The sequence below is a fragment of the Myodes glareolus genome, chromosome 6 (assembly GCF_982192425.1).
Source record: "Myodes glareolus chromosome 6, mMyoGla1.1, whole genome shotgun sequence".
Classification (NCBI taxonomy): Eukaryota; Metazoa; Chordata; class Mammalia; order Rodentia; family Cricetidae; genus Myodes; species Myodes glareolus.
This window is the reverse complement of record NC_142031.1, coordinates 74,844,068-74,863,066: the sequence shown is the minus strand read 5'-3', so window position 1 is coordinate 74,863,066 and position 18,999 is coordinate 74,844,068. Positions and strand designations below refer to the sequence as shown.

Sequence of the window (18,999 nt, the reverse complement as noted above, 5' to 3'; positions counted from 1 at the left end):
GCGGGCGGACAGGCGTCCCTGCCCAATGCCCGTCGCGCCCTCGCGGCGTCGCCCCGGCCCGCGCAGTCCCACGAGCCGACCCCGGCGGTCCTCACCCGGGCCGCAGAGGCGCGTGCCCGCCTTCCCGCCGCGTCGCCCGGACCCAGCGCCCGCCGCCTCCACACAGCCCGCCAGGCCCGCGCCTCCGCCGCAGGGACACAAAGGGCCGAGCAGGGAGCGGCGCTCCGCCCGGAAGTAGACGCGGAGAGGCCCGAGCGAGGAGGAAGCGGCCGGGCCGGCGAGCCACCGAAGGGAGCCCGCCCGGCGGCCTTCCCGCCTTCACTTACGGCCTCGTGAGCTCCGCGCTGTAACAAAGGTGAAAAAGAATAAAATAATTCCTGGCGGGAGGCGACGGTAGCCTGGCCGGGACCTTCCCAGACAGCGCCGAGCAAGCCACCGAGCGCGCAGTGATGACGCAACACGCAGCCGGGGCCTTCTACTTTCAAGCGTAGCGTGGTCAGAAAATGTCTGAGGGCGCTGTTGTCATGGTAACGTGTATCTACCTCTGCTAGGTTCTAAGGGTATGATTGTTCCGTGGTTCCATTTCTTCACGCTAGCTACACAGCTAATCGAACAATAACAACACAATGATAACAAATGGCGTCGTAATGTATAATTAATACGTATTTTGCATCCTGTGTTCCACACTATCAGATGTGCAATATAATTTTTTACTATAATTGTGTTTGTCATTTTGGACCTGACAGTGTTTTAATTGTCTACCCTCAATCATTACAAGATAATTTAAAAAAAAAAAAAAAGAGCCGATGCTTGGCTAGCTAGGCGACCAAGCCAGCAAAGGAGCTTGCTGCTAAGTTTGATGAACCTGAGTTTGATCACCTAGCTCCTTTAGTGAAAGGAGAGAATCAGTTACGAAAGGTGTCGTCTGACTTTCACATGTGTTCCGTGACACAGCGCACCCACACACATGCACATACAGGCATGCATACCAGGGCCTGCAAATGCTAAGTCATGAGTAAGAGACACGTATCTGATACTTTTGGACGTCAAGACTTTGCTTGAGCCGCTCCCCCACTGTTGACACGATTTTTCTTGTTTTTGTTTGGCATTTTCTCTTCTGTTTGTAGCAAGAAAGGAGAATTCTGTGAGAGTCTCTCCATAAAATCTTCTGGAATGATAGAGGATTGGGGGCTAATAGTTACTTCTCTTCTTCCTGTGACCCTGATCTTCTTATCACACTACTCTGCTAGAGTAAACTGATTGTAATGGTGGCGAGACATATTAGCCAAGTCCACAACAAAGTATAGAACTAAAATGAGTGGCATAGTACGTGTTTTAAATAAGAATGGTCCCCATAGGCTCATATATTTAAGTACTTAGGTCTATGTTGGTGGACATGTTTGCAGACGAATTAAGAGGTGTGGCATTGTTGGAGATGGTGTGTCATTGGGGGTAGGCTTTGAGACTTCAAAAGCCCTCACCATTCCCCTCTTCCCACCCTCTGTTTGCACGTGCACACACTCTGTCTAATGGTTGTGGAACAGACAAAGGCTCTTTGTTGCTGCTCTAGCACCATTGCCTGCCTGGTTCCCCACCATGAAAGTCATGAACTCACCCATGAAGCTGTAAGCAAACCCCTCATTAAATGCTTTCTTAGTCACCTTGGTCATGGTGTCTCTTCACAGCGATAGAAAAGTAACTAAGACACATGTGTCTTAGTAAAGGTTTGTATTGCGGTGAAGAAACACCATAACCATGGCAACTCTCACAAAGAAAACATTTAAGGGTTGGAAAGGTGGCTTAATGGTTAAGAGCATTAGCTGTTCTTCCAGAGGACCAGGGTTCAATTCCCAGTAATCAAACGGTAGCTCACAACCATCTGTAATGAGGTCTGGTGCCCTCTTCTGGTCTGCAGGCATACATGCAGGCAGAACTATATATGTGTGTGTATGTGTGTAATAAATCTTTTTTAAAAAAAAGAAAGAAGACATTTAATTGGAGTGATTTTTTTTACAGTTTCAGAGGTTCAATCCATTATCACCATGGTGGGGATAGCACCTCCTGTGTACATTCACTATGTTCTCTTTTAAAAGGTGGGCCTTGCCCACCTCCCATCTGTTTCTCTTTATTAGGGGAAAGGAATTGGAAAAGGGAGGGGGAGAGAGGGAAGACTGTCCTCTGGGGACAGGAGCAGCAGAAGAGAAGAGACAGGCAAGGAGAGGGGGTAAGAGACAGACAGGCAGAGAAGCAGGGGGAAAGAGAGAGAGAGAGAGAGGAGAAAGAGATAGGAGGTGGACAAGGCCCACCTTTTAAAAGAGAATGTAGAGAGTGTGCACAGGAGATGCTCTTAGTGACTGCCGCTGAGAACATAGCCTGTCAGAACCCAAAGGGCAGGCGAGGGCAGATGCCTGAATACTAACGTGACCAAAGCTGCCAAGTTCTGCTGTTACTGGGTCTGGAGCATGGCCCCTCATTCAATCGCATCTTACCCAGCTTTCTGGTTTCCATAGTTTCCTTCACTGTGTAAGCTTGGCTTTCACGAACCTTTCTCTTGTAGACCAGGCTGACCTCAGACTCAGAGATCCGTCAGCCTCTGCCTTCACAGTGCTAGGAATAAAGGTGTGCCCCACCATATCCAACTCCCAAGTTTTTCTTTAGTTCCCTTTCTTTCTTTTTTATTTTATTGATATTTATTGAGTTCTACATTTTTCTTTTTTTAATTGATATTTATTGAGCTCTACATTTTTCTCTGCTCCCGTCACTGCCTCTCCCCTTCCCCCTTCAAACCTCCCCCAAGGTCCCCATGCTCCCAATTTACTCAGAAGATCTTGTCTTTTTCTACTTTCTACTTCCCATGTAGATTATTGTATCTGTGTAAGTATCTCTTAGTGTCCACATTGTTGTCTAAGTTCTCTGGGATTGTGGTTTGTAGGCTTTCTTTGCATTATGTTTAAAAACCACCTATGAGTGAGTACATGTGATATTGTCTTTCTGTGTCTGGGTTTTCTAGCTCCATCCATTTTCCTGCAAAATGCAAGCTTTCATTTTTTTTTCTGCTGTGTAGTACTCCGTTGTATAAATGTACCACATTTTCCCTATTCATTCTTCGATCAAGAGGCATTTAGGTTGTTTCCAGGTTCTGGCTATGACAAACAATGCTGCTATGAACATAGTTGAGCACATGTCCTTGTGGCACACCTGAGCATCCTTTGGCTATATGCCCAAAAGTGATATTACTGGGTCTTGAGGAAAGTTGTTTTCTAATTTTCTGAGGAATCGCCACTGACATCCAAAGGGGTTGTACCGACTTGCACTCCCACCAGCAATGCAGAAGTGTTCCCTTTTCCCCACATCCTCTCCAGCATAAGTTATCATCAGTGTTTTTGATCTTGGCCCTTTTTACAGGTGTAGGATGGAATCTCAGAGTTGTTTTGATTTGCAGAGTATTTTTCTTATATTCATTTACATATCTATATAAAGCTTGTATCTTATCAATCCATCTTTCATACTTGGCACAATTATCAAACCACTTCTTATATTTGGCATAAAATACCACTATTGCTATTAAGAATAAAGTATGAGTTATCAGGGTGATAGTAATTATAATTAGTATTATGCCAGTCTCAGTTAAGTCATAGTGAAGCCATTTATTTTTATTTTCTGCTTCTTGGACCTCACTCTGCAGACCAGGCTGACTCCAAACTCACAGAGATCCACCAGCTGCTGCCTCCCTAGTGCTGGAATTAAAGGCATGCCCCACTACCACCTGGCTCACTTTCTACTTCTCTTTTCAAACCATCTAAAGTAGCACTATATAGGATCCTAATGTATTTCCCATTCTTAATGGGGGAATGAATTTTCCTTGTAATGTTTCTTAACTCTCTCCTTGAGGACTTCCCATGCATGTGTCTTACCAAATGTGATGGTTTCTCAGTTTGCCCACAACTGGTATGATTTCTCTGTGTGGTCATGTCACACATTGGAACACCCACTGTTGTTTTTAACAAAATCTCAACCATTCGATTTTACCAATAAAGACTAGGGAGCCAGATGCTGAAATGAAAGCCTGCTAGCTGAGAGAGGCAGAGAAAGCACCCAGCTGACCTTCCTCTTCAGCTGACATCTTCAAAGCCCTTTTTTTTCTATACCGTCTCAAACAAGACCATCAAATGGGATGTCCTTCCCTTCTACTTCCTGTGTGTCTCTCTATCCATCTTCTTGATTCTCTCTTACTCTCTGTGATTTTTTTTCTTAATAATCCTATGTTCTCTTCCTGTCAACTGATTGCTTGGTCTGCCTGTCAATCTATTCTTGACTTTATTTAATGCTGTTTACAATAGTCAAGCAGAAAGTTCATGGATGAAAGTTATGTGCTATGGCTGAGCCATACCGCAACTAAAAACAGTTGTTTTTTTTTTTCAGTAAATAAAACAATCCCTGGGTTCATGATGTTATAAAAAAAATATCCTGCAACATTTCCTTCTACAATTCCTAGTCCTCAGCCGCCTCCCCTTCCATTTGGGTCCACCTCCTTTCTGTTACTATTAGAAAACAGACTTGTAAGGGATAATAATAAAATATAATAAAAATAAAACAAACATGTGAGTATAGGGGGAGAAAGCGAAAGAGCTCATGAGACGGTATATATATAAGAACACTGACAGAGACCCACTCATTCTCACACTGGGGAATCCCATAAAAACACAAAACCAGACGCTATAATATATACCCAAAGAACCTTTAGGGATGAAAATAGAGAAAAATGAAAAATAAAAATAATAAATAAATAAATATTCTTAAGGATGATATAAAAAATAATAATACATAAATAAATAAAGCAGCCCTGGCACAACACTATGAGACAAGAAATTTCCAAAGGTGCCATTGAGTATGTTTGCTACTGGCATCCATGGCTGGGCATGCAGCCAACCTTACAAGTAGTTTGTTTCCTCAGTGAGACTCCCTTGGAAAGAACTAAATTTTCAGTTACAAGTAGATATTATTTGGAGATAGCTTCTGGGCTAGGGATGGGGCCACCTCTCCGTTCAGCTCTAGGACCACATCTGGTACACACCTGTTCCAACTCTGTGCATTCTGTCTCAGTCTCTGTAGGTTCAAATGAGCTCTGATCCTGTTAGCTTAGAGGGTCTTTTATTGGTATCATCCATCCCCTTTGGGTCTTACATTCTTTATGCCTCCTCTTCAGAAGGTTTGCCTGGACCCTGAGGGAGGGATATGATGAAGATTTCTCCTTTAGAGCTGAGTGTGCCAAGGTCTTTGGCAGCATAATGTCTGGCTGAGGGTCTCCATATTTGTTCCTATGTACTGTAGGAAGAAGAATGATGGTAGACCAAGGCATTGATCTATGAGTTTATCAGAATGCCATTAAGAATTATGTTATTGCCACAGGGTTTTTTTCTGTATGTTTGTTTAGTTTTTAAGGACGTTAGTACTTGGTTTTACCCTCAGGCATTGTTGGGCATGGGCTCCATCTCCTGGAGGAGGCCTTAAGTCAGATCAGATATTGGATGGTAGCCCTCATAGGCTTTGTTCCACCATAGCACTAGCATATCTGGCAGGAAACCATTGAAGATCAAAGGGTCTGTGGCTGGTTTAGTGTTTACATTTCACGCAGCCTATCTTCCTGTACCAAAGATACTAAAACATGGGGGTGAAGGCTCTATGTAGGCCCCAGCTCAACTCGATGTTCAGTGAGTTGTGTAGGTGTTGTCTTCAGCAATCAGACTTTACTCTCTGTTTGTAGAGAACAACCTGCAGGCTTAGCAACGGACTGGGTTGTTTTGTTTGGGGTGTCCTCTTGGGCCATTTGGAGCAAAAACTCAGTTAGGTGTGACACAAACCAAATACTGGAAGCTTCATTTGGTGACAAGGAATGGCCAGTTGGGGCTCTGTCTCCCCCATTATTTGGTGATTTCATTTGGATTGTGTGTGTGTGTGTGTGTGTGTGTGTGTGTGTGTGTATGTGTGTAAGATTCTGCTGTATTAGGTTTCCATGCTGCCCCTCAAATGGTTCTTAATTTTAGCTCTCACTCCCTATATTCCTTCCTTAATCCCCTTCATCCCCCTGTACTCCCCCTCCACCCACTTGATCTTTGTCATGGATCACATGGTGACTGTTGACTTGACAAAATTCCAGCTTTTCAAAACTGCAGACTACGCTTCTCCAGCACCTTTTTACTTCCATTTTTAATGATTCTCAATATTAATGCCTTTCCCTTTGGGAAATTTTGTGTGCACTTTGGTAAAAGATAAAAATGTGTACTTTGGTAACTTCTCTAAACAAAATAATTCTTGGGGAAAAATCCCGCCACTAAAGAAATAGGAAATTCCATCATGCCCTCCTAATTACACCGAGGAGAAAAAAGTTAGAGATTTACTACATACTTGAGTCTAAGGATAAAATGTCTAAAATTCAGATCTAGAGTCTGAGGCCATTAAGATCAAGAGTTCAGTTAATAAATAGAGAGAAATCAAAATGGTACAGTTTAGTGGAAAAAGAGTAAAACCTTCCCTTTTAGGAGCATTATAGGGGAACAGGCCCAAATAGTAAGACTAGGAAATTGTAGTAGTGTCTGCTCCCCCAAAAGTCCTTTGCCCAAGGTCAAGCATTTGGATAAGGATCTCCAGTCCGTTGGGGCTGGGAGAAAGTTCCTGCTTGATAAAGCAGTCATTCTTATCTCTAGCAAAAGGAACTTGTGGTCCTTCCATTAGCATAAGACTGGTGCTTTTTGTCAAGGTTAATGCTAGAGGCCTCAACCTCCAAGTCACAGCCCAGCTCTCTGCTCCTTGTCTCCCTTTTAATCCTCCAGGCAACTAAACAGTTTAAAAGGTGTAATCTTTTCTCAATTAAGCTCAAGTCCACTCCCCCTCCAAACCCTCACATCCTCTTTGGGACTTGAATCCCCCCCCACCCCCCACCCCGCCAAAGCAGGTCTTCAGCAGATCTTTCCCTTCCATCCCTTATTCATCCGTGATTATGTACTCTGTTTCCCTTTCCTAGGGAGATCTATCTGTCTACCTTAGTCCCTAACTCTCTAACAAATCTTTGTGATCTACATATTGTAGCTTGGTTATCATTGACTTAATACGTACTATCTACATATAAGCAAATACATAACGTATTTGTCTTTCGGGGACTGGGATACCTCAGGATAATTTGCTTCTTCTAGTTTCGTCCATTTTTACCTTTGTGTTCAGTTGGAACCTCCAGCTTACTCCTGCTTGATCCTTAAAGCCCTTTCCTCCCCAACCCATCTCTCCAAACTCCATCCTCTCTGAGAACCTCCACCAAAGGGAAGGCACAAAAAAAAGCCTAGTTCTGCAATCTTGGTGGCTACAGTACCTCCTCTGCTGAAGTTGCCAGCAGTCCAAGTCTCCACCCAAGTGCTCAGCTTTTAACCATGCCGCCTGAGCACAAACTCAGATGGTGTTAGACACATCATCACCCTTGCCTCCAGGCTATATAAGCTCCCTGCTTTTGTTCAGGTGTATGACTTATCCTACCTTCATCTCTGGGACTAGAGAACTCACCTGGGAGTTGCTTTACTCAAATAAACCTCTTTTCTTACTTTTTTTTTTTTAAAAAAATCTTTTTTTATTACATTTACAGTGTTCTGTTTGCGTGTATACTTGCAGGCCAGATGAGGGCACTAGATCTCATTACAGATGGTTGTAAGCCATCATGTGGTTGCTGGGAATTGAATTCAGTACTTCTGGAAGAGCAAACAGTGCTCTTAACCACTGAGCCATCTCTCCAGCCCTCTTTTCTTACTTTTTCAGTTAACCTTGTTCAGGCTCATTGGGTGAGTAAAGAAACCTATTATCAGGATATACAGAAAACCTATTACTATGGATTTCAAGATTTCATTTTTTTTAATGGATGAGTGATATTCCATTGTGTAAATGTACATTTTCTTTATCTATTCTTCTGTTGAGGAGCATTGTGGTGGTGAGAATAAGAATGGCCTCCTAAGTGTCGGGTGGTGGTGGTGCATGCCTTTAATCCCAGAACTAGGGAGGCAGAGGCAGGCAGATCTCCATGAGTTCGAGGCCAGCCTGGTCTACAAGAGCTAGTTCCAGAACAGGCTCCAAAGCTACAGCGAAACCCATCCTCAAAAAACCACAAAAAAAAAGAAAAAGAAAAAAAGGATGGTGATCAGTGAATGGGACTACTTGAGTAGAATTAGGAGGTATGGACTTGTTGGAGTAGTGTGGCCTTGTTGGAGCAAGTGCATCACTGGAAGGGGCTTTGACATTTCGAAAGTCCAAGCCAGACCTAGTGACTCTCTTCCTGCTGCCTAAAGATATGGATGTAGAACTCTAAGCTACTTCTCTAGCACCGTGTCTGCCTGCATGCAACCATGCTCCCTTCCAAGCTAATAAGGGACTAAGCCTATGTAGCTGTAAGCAAGCCCTAATTAAATGCTTTCTTTTATAAAAGTTGCTATGGTCATGGTGACATCTAGGTTGTTTCCTGTTTCTGGCTATCATGAATAAATGCAGCAATGAATATGGCTGAGCAAGTGTCCTTGTGGTAGGATGAAGCATTCTTTGACTATATACTCACAAGTGGTATAGCTGGATCTTCAGGTAGATCTATTCACATTTCCTGAAGAAATACCACACTGATTTCCATAGTGTATGTATAAGCACAAACTCCCAGCAGCAATGGATTCCCCTTACTCTACATCCTCATCAACACGAGCTGTCCCTTGCTTTATTTAGCTATTCTGACAGGTGTAAGATGAAATATCAAAGTAGTTTTGGTTTGCATTTCCCTGATGGATGTTGAACATTTCTTTAAGAGTTTCTCAGTCATTTGAGGTTCATTTGTTGAGAACTCTCAAGTTTTGATGTACATTCCATTTTTAAATTGTATTATTTGTTTGCTTGATATCTATTTTTTGAATTCTTTATATTTTTGATATTAGACATCTATAAAATGTGGAATTGGTTAAAAAAAATCTTTTCCCATTCTGTAGGCTTCTACTTTGTCCAAATGACAGTGTTCTGTTCCATGCAGAAGCTTCTGAGCTTTAGCTGGGGGATGGAGTGACACACTACTTTAATCCCAGCACTAGGGAGGCATTGGCAAAAAGAACACCTTCTCAGTTTCATGATGTCCCGTCTGCTAATTGTTGATCTTAGTGCCTATACTAGCAGTATTTTGTTCAGAAAGCCTTCTCCTGTGCCAATGAATCCAAGACTATTGCCCACTAACTATTCTATCAGGTTCAGTGTATATGATAGCTTTTTAAAAATTTTTATTAATAAAAAATGATTGGGAGTCAGATATTAGGGTTAAACCCTATATATTCACAGACAAAATGAACAGTGACCACTACCCTCCAAGCTTCCCCACTCAAAAGGGCTAACTCAACTCTTTGGGCTCTCATATTTCTCCTGTCTGTTTGTCTATCTTGCTTGAGTCTCCCAGAAAACTCTATGTTCCACCCCAGTCAGCTGAATATGGGTCCCAGCCTCTGAATCAAGGCCTGACTCCATTGGTGGTCTCTAAGCAACAATGTAAACAAATCTCCTGCAACAGTGTATCTGGTTTGTGTTGATATTTTTGATCCATTTGTAGTTGAGTTTTATGAATGGTGGAAAGTATGGCTGTATTTGGGTTTTTCTACATGTCTTCATCCAATTTGACCAGCGCCATTTGTTGAAGGTGCTTTCTTTTTACTGTTGGTATTTCTAACTTCTTTATCAACAACCAGGTGTCCATCAATGTGTGTGGATTTATGTCTGGGTCTACAATTTGATTTCACTGATGGGTGTGTCTCTATTTGTGCTAATCACATGCTGTTTTTATTACAATAGCTTAGCATTACAACTTGAAATTGGGGATAGTGATACCTCCAGCACTTCTACTATTTAGGGTTATTTTTTAGCTATTCTGGGTTTTTGTTTTTTCATATGAAGTTGAGATTTGTCCTTTCAAGATTTGTGAAGAGTTATATTGTGGTTTTGATGTGTATTACACTTAATGTTTGCATTTCTTTTGGTAAAATGGCTATTTTTACTATACCAATCCTCCCGATACATGAGCGTGGGAGACTCTTCTGTCATCTCATATCTTCTGTCTTTTTCTTCAATATCTCAAAGTTTCTATCATACAAGTCTTTCACTTGCTTAGTGAGAGCTACCCCAAGATATTTTGTATTATTTAAAGCTATTGTGAAAGGTGCTGTTTCCCTGATTTCTTTCTTTGTTTATTATTTGTATATATGAAGACTACTGATTTTTGTAAGTTAATTTTGTAGGCAGTTACTTTGCTGAAAGTGTTCATTAGCTGCAGGAGTTCTCTGGTAGAATTTTAGAGGCACTTATATATACTGTACTGCCTAGATTTATGTCAACTTGATACAGACTATAGTCATCCAAGAGGAGGAAAATGCCTATAGCCAGGTGGTGGTAGCTCATACCTTTAGTCTCAACACTTGGGAGGCAGAGACAAGCGGATCTCAGTGTGTTTGAGGCCAACGTGGTCTACAAAGGGAGTTTCAGGACAGCCAGGAGTGATGCAAAGAGAAACCTTGTTTTGAAAAAACAAAAAGAAAAGAGCTCCATAAGATTGGGCTGTGAGTCAGCCTATAGAGCATGTTCCTAGTGATTGGTGGGTAATTGATGACACAGTCTATTGTGAGTAGTGCCACCCCTTGGCTGGCAGGCCTGGACTCTGTAAGAAAGCAGGCTGAACATACCATGAGGAGTAAATCAGTAAGCAGAACCTATTAATGGCCTCTGCATCAGTTCCTGCATCCAGATTCCAGCCGTGTTTGAGTTCCTGTCCTGACTTCCTTTGATGATAAATAGATATGGAAGTGTAAAAAAAAACAAAAACAAACAAACAAACAAAAAAACCCTTTTCTACCCAACTTTCTTTTTGGTCATGATGTTTCATTGCAGCAATAGAAACCCTAAGTCATAAAAAAAAAGAAAGAAACCCTAAGTTATAATACTGTCATATCATCTGCAAATAAAGATACTTTGACTTCTTTCTTTCCAATTTGTATCTCCTTTATCTTCTTTAGTTGTCTTATTGCTCTAGCTATGACTTCAAGAGCTGTATTGAATAAGAATTGGAAGACTGGGTAGCCTTGTCTTATTCTTGATTTTAGTAGAATTGCTTTGAGTCTCTCCATTTAAATTGATGTTGCCTCTGTGGTTGTGGTAACCTGTCTTTATTGTGTTGCGGTATGCCCCTTGCATTCCTAATTTCTCAAAGATTCTTATGATGAAATTGCACTGTTTTGTTAAATGTCTTTCCTGCATCTAATGAGATAATCCTGCCATTTTTGTCTTTCAGTTTGTCTGTATTGGGGTTTATGATTATCAAATTACATCTATTAAATCATCCTGCATCTCTGGAGTGAAGCTTACTTGATCATGGCAGATGATCTTTTTGATATGTTCTTGGATTTGGTTTACAAATATTTTATTGAGAATTTTTACACCTATCCTCAAACGGCAAACTGTTCTGTGATTCTTTCTTTGTTGAGTCTTTATATAGAGTATCAGGGTCACTATGGTTTCATAAAACCAAGTGGGAAATGTTCCTTCCATTTCTATATTGTGGAGTAATTTGGGAAGTAGTGGTGTTAATCCTTCTCTGGAAGTTTGGTAGAACTCTGTACTAAAACCATCCCTCTTGTCGTTTAGTTAATTTGGATAAGAGTTTGTCCATCTTATTAATTTTCTCAAAGAACCAACTCTTTGTTTCATTGCTTCTTTGTGTTCACTCTAATTCTGCTTTATTAAGTTCAGTCTTGAGTTTGACTAGTTCTTGCCCTTTACTTCTTTTGTATATATTTTTTTCCTTTTTGTTCTAAATCTTTCAGATGTGTTGTTAAGTTACTGGTATGAGATCTCTTCATTTTTTGTTTGTTTGTTTAGTCACTTAGTGTTATGAACTTGCCTCTTAGAACTGCCTTCATTGTGTCCCAGAAATTTAGATATTTTTTATTCATTTTTATTCAATTCTAGAAAGTAATTTCTTAATTTGTGTCTTGACATTTATTTTAATTTAGTACTGAGTTGTTCAGTTTCCATGAATTTGTAAGATTTGTTTTAGTTGATATCTATTTTGGTCAGATAGGATGTAGGGTGTTTTTTCTGAAAGATCCCAAAAGTCAAGGGGTTCTCACTTGGAGCCCTCTGCCCAAGAACCAGTCCACTGGATGCAAGAGCAAGAGGCAGTTTAATGAATATACACAGGCGCCTATGGATGCTACAGCAACCAAGTTACTGAGCATGCCGGGCTGAAGGCACATTATGTATTTATAGGGATCTAAGAGTTACATAAGAGGCTGCATAGCAACAAGCATTTCATTGGTTCTCAAATTGGCGGGCTTAGCTCACCCCGGGAATGGCCCCATGTCTCTTCCCGAATTGCCCTGAAAAGCCATAAAGCTAGATAGAGAACCCTGCAGCAAGTTGACAGTTTCGATAGAATGTTTTGGGGGTGGGCTACTCCCTCTCCTCAGCCTAGTCAGCGAGTCTGCAACCCATAGATATCCTGTTTTAGCATTGACTGGGCCGGGGGAACTTTCCTTCTATGGCCCAGCTAAATTTCGCAGTCATTAGCTGACCCTGGGGGCTTTTTTTCTATGGCTCAGTTAAGTTTTTCAGCAGAGTTTAACATAGTATGTGGACATGAGGGTCTTTCAAGTATGGGGGGGGCCTTCAATCTCAATTTTTTTTTATCAGTTGAGGCTTGCTTTATGTCCAAGTTTGTGATCAATTTTGGAGAAATTCCATAAGATGCTGAGAAGAGAGTATATTCTTTTTTCTTTTTTCTTTTTTTTTTTTTTTTTGCTTTTTGAGACAGGGTTTTTCTGTTGCTTTGGAGCCTGTCCTGGAACTCTCTCTGTAGACCAGGCTGGCCTCAAACTCACAGAGATCTGCCTGTCTCTACCCTCTGACTGCTGGGATTAAAGACATGCACCACCATCACCCAGCGGAAAGTATATTCTTTAATGTTTGAAATATTCTGTAGATATCTGTTAGGTTCATTTGGTTTATAATATCAATTAGCTCCAATATTTCTCTGCTAAGTTTTTGTCGGATGGACTGTCCATTGGTGAGAGTCAGGTATTGAAGTCTCCCATTATCAGTGTGTGAGAGTCAGTATATGATTTAAGAAATAGGAGGGGTCCACCAGGGTCCTCTTAGTCCTCTGGAAATGGGTGCAGAGAGTGAGGAGAGGCCACACAAGGCAGTCTGCAATAGAGCTGGGAGTGAGACAGTGAGATGTGAGACTGGATTTAGAGGAATGGAGGGAGACTGAAGATCTGAAACTCACCTATTGCTTAGCTGGTCTACTTGCTCCTTTGGCAGACTTGCCTGGCAGGATCCCAGGAAATGCCTGCTGGAGGTGAGGGTTGAGATACTTGGACAAATGGGGATGAAAGCTGGAGGAGAAGATGTGCATGGTGCACTGGAAATGTGGCGGGGAGGGAGAAGTGACCGAAGCAGGTGGTCTACTGCAGAGCTGGAGATGAGAGGGAGGGACTGGATACGGAGAAGAGGAGGGAGAGGTGATGAGTGAGCTACAGTTCGGCTACTTGCTTCTCTCCCAGAGTCTGTTATTTCTCATATAGATGCCACTTAGGCTATTAGAAGCTTGTTTCTGGAGGGGTCAGGACCAGAGGCAAGGCACCGTGAAGAACCAGAAGACTGGGGTGGGGAGAGAACAAATGGATGATGTTCACTGTTTCTATCTATTTCAGGCCTGTGTGATGGTGCACACCCCGAATTCCAGCACTCAGGAAGCAGAGGCAGGGGCATCCCTTAAAGATGCAGGATATTCAGAGCTTCATTGTAAATTCCTATTTCTGAGTGAGTATATAATATATATTCGGCAGATCTAACCCATTTCTTAATATAAAAATCTTTGGTCTATGGCTTGAGAGGTGGCTCAGTAGTACCCGCTGCTCTGGCAGATTGTCCAGCTTTGATAGCTCCAGTTCCAGGGAATCTGTCACTTTCTTCTGAACTCCGTGGTCCCCAGATGTATGTTACACATATCTACTTGGCAGGTAAAAAAGTCATTCACACAAAATAAGATTAATAAATTTAAATGAGTACATTTTCATCATTTATACAGATCTGAGGATATGTTTCATTAATATAGTGGTAACCCAATGTTCATAAGACCCTTAGGACAAGTTGAAACAACACACACATACACAGACACACACACATACACACACCATTCATGTGGCTTCCCCAGAAGAGAGGAAGTAGGTTAAGATAAAATCGGGCAGATTTGAAGAAGAAACATCAGAATCATGACAGAACAGTCATTTTGGGGTCACTTGTGTAAGTTATTTTACACATACCCAAAGGAAAGGAAGAAAAAAATAAAGAAATGGAGGAAGGAAGAGAGGGAGGAAGAAAAGAAAAACAGAAAATGTTTATAAGCTTTCACTCACCAGCAAGGGAAAGACATAAGGACATGAATTTAAGGCAAAAATCTATTGAAACTACACATGAAAAAAATCCTGGAAATGCCAGACTTGGTGACATATGCCTTTAATTCAGAACTCATGAAGGAGAGTCAGGCAGATCTTTGAGTGTACAGTAATCTTAGTTACATAGTGAATTCCAAGCCAACCAATGCTATATATTGAGATCTTATCTCAAAATATTAGCAAAAACAACCTCTAGGCAGTAGTGGTGCATGGCTTTAATCCTAGCACCCAGGAAGCAGGAGCAGGAGAATCTCTGAATTCTAGGACAGCCAGGACTATAAAGAGAATACATAGCATGGATAATCAAAACAAAACAAAAACAAAGAAACAAATGAAAAACAAAAAATACACAAACAAACAGAAGGAAATAAATAGAAAAAACAGCAAACGTTCTGGAAGATCAGGAGTGCAGCTCAGTGGAAGAGTACATGGTTAGCATACCAGAACTCTACAAACAAGCAACTCCTGAAGAATATTATTTAATTGCAAGAATTTAAAACAGGAATTATAGACTGGAGGTGTAACTCAGTTACTAGTGCTTGCTTAGCATATATGAAGACCTAGATTTGATCTCCAGAACCTCATAAAATCACTATGGCTGCATGTTTGACTTAGGCAGGAGGCTCAAATACTGAAGGTCATCCCAAGCCACATAATGTGTTTGAAACTAGTCCAAGCTCCAAAAATTCTGTCAAAAAAATACCTTTCAAGTTGGGCATGCATGAAAATAAATAATTATAATCTCAGTATTCAGGAAGCTGAGGCAGGAGAATTAAGAGTTCAAGGTTGTTGTGGACTATAGTAAACTTGAGGACAACCAGGATTACATAGTAATACACCTATCTCAAAGAAAAATAAAAGAAACAAAAGCCTTTGTCTTAGGGTTTCTAGTCCTGTGAAGAAACACCATGACCATGTCAATTCTTATTAAGGAATAATTGAGATCGTGACTTACAGTTTCAAGGGTTCAAAGGTTCAGAGTTTAGTGTGGTGGCATGCAGGTAGACATGGTGCTGACTACATCTTGATCAGAAGGCAACAGGAAGTGGTCTGAGACACTGAGCAGTATTGAACATATGAGACCTCAAAGCCTGCCCCTACCAGGACACACTTCTTCCAACAAGACTATACCTAGTCCAACAAAGCCACACCTCCTAATAATGCCACTCCTCATGAGCTCATGTGGACCAATTAGATTCAAACTACCACAGTCTTCCTGATGCATAACTACAGATATTAGCCTCTGACCCAAAGACTAACTCATGACTACCTATCATAAAATGGATGAGAAGGGGCTGACATAATCCAATATCACCTCAGTTCAAGCATTCAGAATGTGAATTCAGTGTCAAGCAATGCTTTGCCACCTCCACCCTCTCCGTTCCTATAAAATTACCCCCCATTCCTCTTTCAGAGAAAGAAAATATCTAGAACGGCTAAAGCAGCCAACCCCATTGGTGCTTAGTCAGAGAAATCATGAACAGAACAAGAATACAACCCGAGCTATGGTATGATACTCTGCACATCCACGGCTGTCTCGCCTGTGTGACAAAATGCCTCTCAGGTGGTGGCCGTCTCGAAATGAGGGGCTCATGCTTCCTGGAGCTTGGCCCCGGCGGCCCCTGGCTGCCTGCTCGAGTTGCGGTGCCTGATCAGCCTCAACGACCTCGTTCACTTTGTTCCTGGCGATGGTTTCTTCCGTTGGCTCTGCTATCTTCTTCTCTGTTCTACTTTTCTCTTGACAAAAACTTAATCTGTTCAAGGAACCAGGAAACATTCCCAATGGTTCCTTGAATACGGAGGAACTGATCGTCAGTCCCCTCCCTTGATTCAGGCCATTAATGTTATGATTAAGACTCCGGCTCGCTCTCTGGGGGAATTTATGGATACCCTAAAACAGAAAGAGCTCATGATGGTAGGAGATGGGTAAATTATGAAGGAAAACGTATGGAGTGGCATGAGTTAACATTTATGGAGAGCCTAGCCAGAATGAGAAACCCCTGGTACATTTTAGATAGGAAAGAGAAGCAGGCTATTCTTGACAACATGTAACCAGCCATTCAGTATGGGAGCAAACCCTGGGGGCGGAATCCTGAAGAATGGTATCTAGGTTACCTTGAGGGCAGATATGATTTAGAGCCATGAGAAAGCGCAGTTGGTTAGTGGCTTAAGACGAATTTCAAAGAAAAGCTCTGACCACCTGGCCCTGACCACAAGACTTGCTGAGAATAATCAATTGCCTGTAATCATTTTTTCTATGTAAGCCTTTGTGTCTGCCAACTTCCTTCTGTAATCTCATAAAAGTGATGCTTGAATTTTAGTAAAGTTGTAGCAGATTCAAACCTCATTAGAGTTGTGTCTGTCTGTCATTCACCGAATCCTGGGTTCTCCTTAGCCTTCACTCCTGTTCCCCCTCGGTCATCGATATCCAAGAGAGTCGGTCCGCGGCAATACTCTGTCTCAATCAAACCAAAGGAAGAAGAAAATAAATAAAAAATAAAAATGAATAACTGTCTAAATGTTGCCCTTATATATCCATTGATGGAATGCACTCAGGGAGAAAGTCATCTATGCCCTTACTCAGCAGTGAATCCTGCATACTACAATACTGACCTGCTAGGCAAGATGTGGCCACCGACACAAGTGGCATGAAGGCTATAGGGCAATCAATTGCTTTCTGGCTTGATATGGAACTTGCTCTACAGAAAAGAATTCATGCCTGGCACTGTAAACCTGAACATAAACCCTAAATGTCTGGGGAGGTCATAAACCCTTAAGTGGGAGGGCTGGAGAGATGGCTCAGCAATTAAGAGCACTGACTGTTCTTCCAGTGGACTTGGGTTTTATTCCCAGTACCCAGTTTACAACTGTCAGTAAATCCAGCTCCAGGATACCTGACACCCTCATACAGATATACATGCAGATAAATCACCAATGCACATAAATAAAAAATAAAATAAATCCCAAGTGGGAACCTGTTATTATTTTGCCGAGTGGACACATTGTCAAAGTGCCTCCTAAATATTTATGTCTATATTAATGGACTAGTGTTATTCTCAAACTTAGACATTGGATCTTCTTTTTGTAGTGAGTGACAGTTAATATAGCAACTCAGAACTGGTGAAAATGCTGAGAGAAAGTGAGACTATTGAGTGCTCAACACTAAATGGTACATCTATATCACTCTCTCCAAGGCCCAGGGAACAGCATTATTGGGAGCCAGGGGAGTCCAGCTCTCTGACTTCCTCCCAGGGTTCAGGTAAATTGCCATAACACGGCAAAGGGAACTTAGAAGATTTGTAGCCTGAGGGCTTACAGAATTAGCTCACGCATGTGCTGTTCCAATCATACCTCTTTACTGTTCTGCTTCTATTCTAATTCTCTTGTCATACTTCTAATTCCTCCTAGTTTCTACTCCTCTAGCCCCCAAACCATTTTTTAACAGGAGGCTTGAAGCAATAAAATAAATTACAAGAGTTACATCCTAGGGTAAGTGATAAAGAGCCAAACCATTTGTCACATCAACACAAGGTTTCAAGGTTTCAGGAGTAAGACTGTGATCAGAGCCCTGAGGCACAGTTCCCAGTAACAAATTTAGGTCTTTTGTCAGCAGGATTTGGCAAGCAAAGAATTGGCATGCTTTTCTTAGGATGCTTTGTGTAGCAACCTTGGTTAGATACCTGTGACTCTGACCTTGTGCATAGCTGCAAAATTTTACGCTTATGAGGTCTATTTACAAATCCCCACACTTGGAAGGCAGAGGCAGGTGGATATCTGTGAGTTCAAGGCCAGCCTGGTCTACTAGAGCTAGTTCCAGGACAGCCACCAAAGCTACAGAGAAACCTTGTCTTGGAAAAACAACAACAACAACAAAAAGACTTTTAGTCTAGTTTGAACTTGTGCTGAGGTAAAAATGAGCTAATTGTGTGCACTTAATCTTAAAATAAGGAGAAATTGTTATTTTCTGGTGTTAGTCTGAGCAAGATAAACAAGGCAGACTTTAAGAGTCTTACAGCCATGGAACAATAGATCTAGCTATAAAGCATGTCCTAGTATATTTCCTATATATCAAAATTATACTGATTACTGACAAGTCTTCTTCCTGACCACCCAAAGATATATGTGTGCCCAGTAGATGGAATATTTTCATGAGATAAACATATAAGCAGTGGGAATACGCCCAAAGCTATTCGTGGGGAAGAAATGAAGTGACTCATGGGAGAAATTACAGGCAGAGACAAACAGTTATCTACAGTCAGTGACCCTATGGCTATGCCAAGTAGAACTTCCCATCAGAGAATCTATCAACTGGTAGGTTGGTCTGTTGAACACTAGTTGTCACCTGCTATATACTCTCATGGCCTCTGACACAGCATAGAAGAGGGGGTAGAGACAATGCAAAAGAAGAAGGATGAGAATTGCAATAAAATGTTCTTTTCTGGATATGAACCTACTGCAGTTATGGTTACCTTCATATGACATGTTTAAGTTTAAGCAA

General features: G+C 41.6%; 1 protein-coding gene and 1 long non-coding RNA gene across 4 annotated transcripts in view; one reads left to right on the top strand and one right to left on the bottom strand.

Annotated features, from left to right (window-relative positions):
* Smarcad1 (SNF2 related chromatin remodeling ATPase with DExD box 1) overlaps nt 1-462 on the bottom strand; it is a 66,227-nt gene extending 65,765 nt beyond the window's left edge. Inside the window, exon 1 of one of the 2 annotated variants that reach the window (XM_048416248.3) lies at nt 327-462. The gene's annotated coding sequence lies outside the window, so the exon portion shown is untranslated. Of the gene's footprint in view, nt 1-95; nt 211-326 lie in introns of those variants that run through there. The other variant, XM_085690888.2, reaches the window with a different exon arrangement.
* LOC125388257 (uncharacterized) lies at nt 151-16,848 on the top strand. Of its 2 annotated transcripts, none has more exons than XR_015002345.2 (3): nt 151-355; nt 13,758-13,866; nt 15,916-16,848. It is a non-coding gene; the product is annotated as an uncharacterized LOC125388257 (long non-coding RNA). The 2 variants fall into 2 exon arrangements; XR_007228164.3 differs by lacking the exon at nt 151-355 and adding an exon at nt 389-527.
* The last annotated feature ends 2,151 nt before the right edge of the window (nt 16,849-18,999 follow it).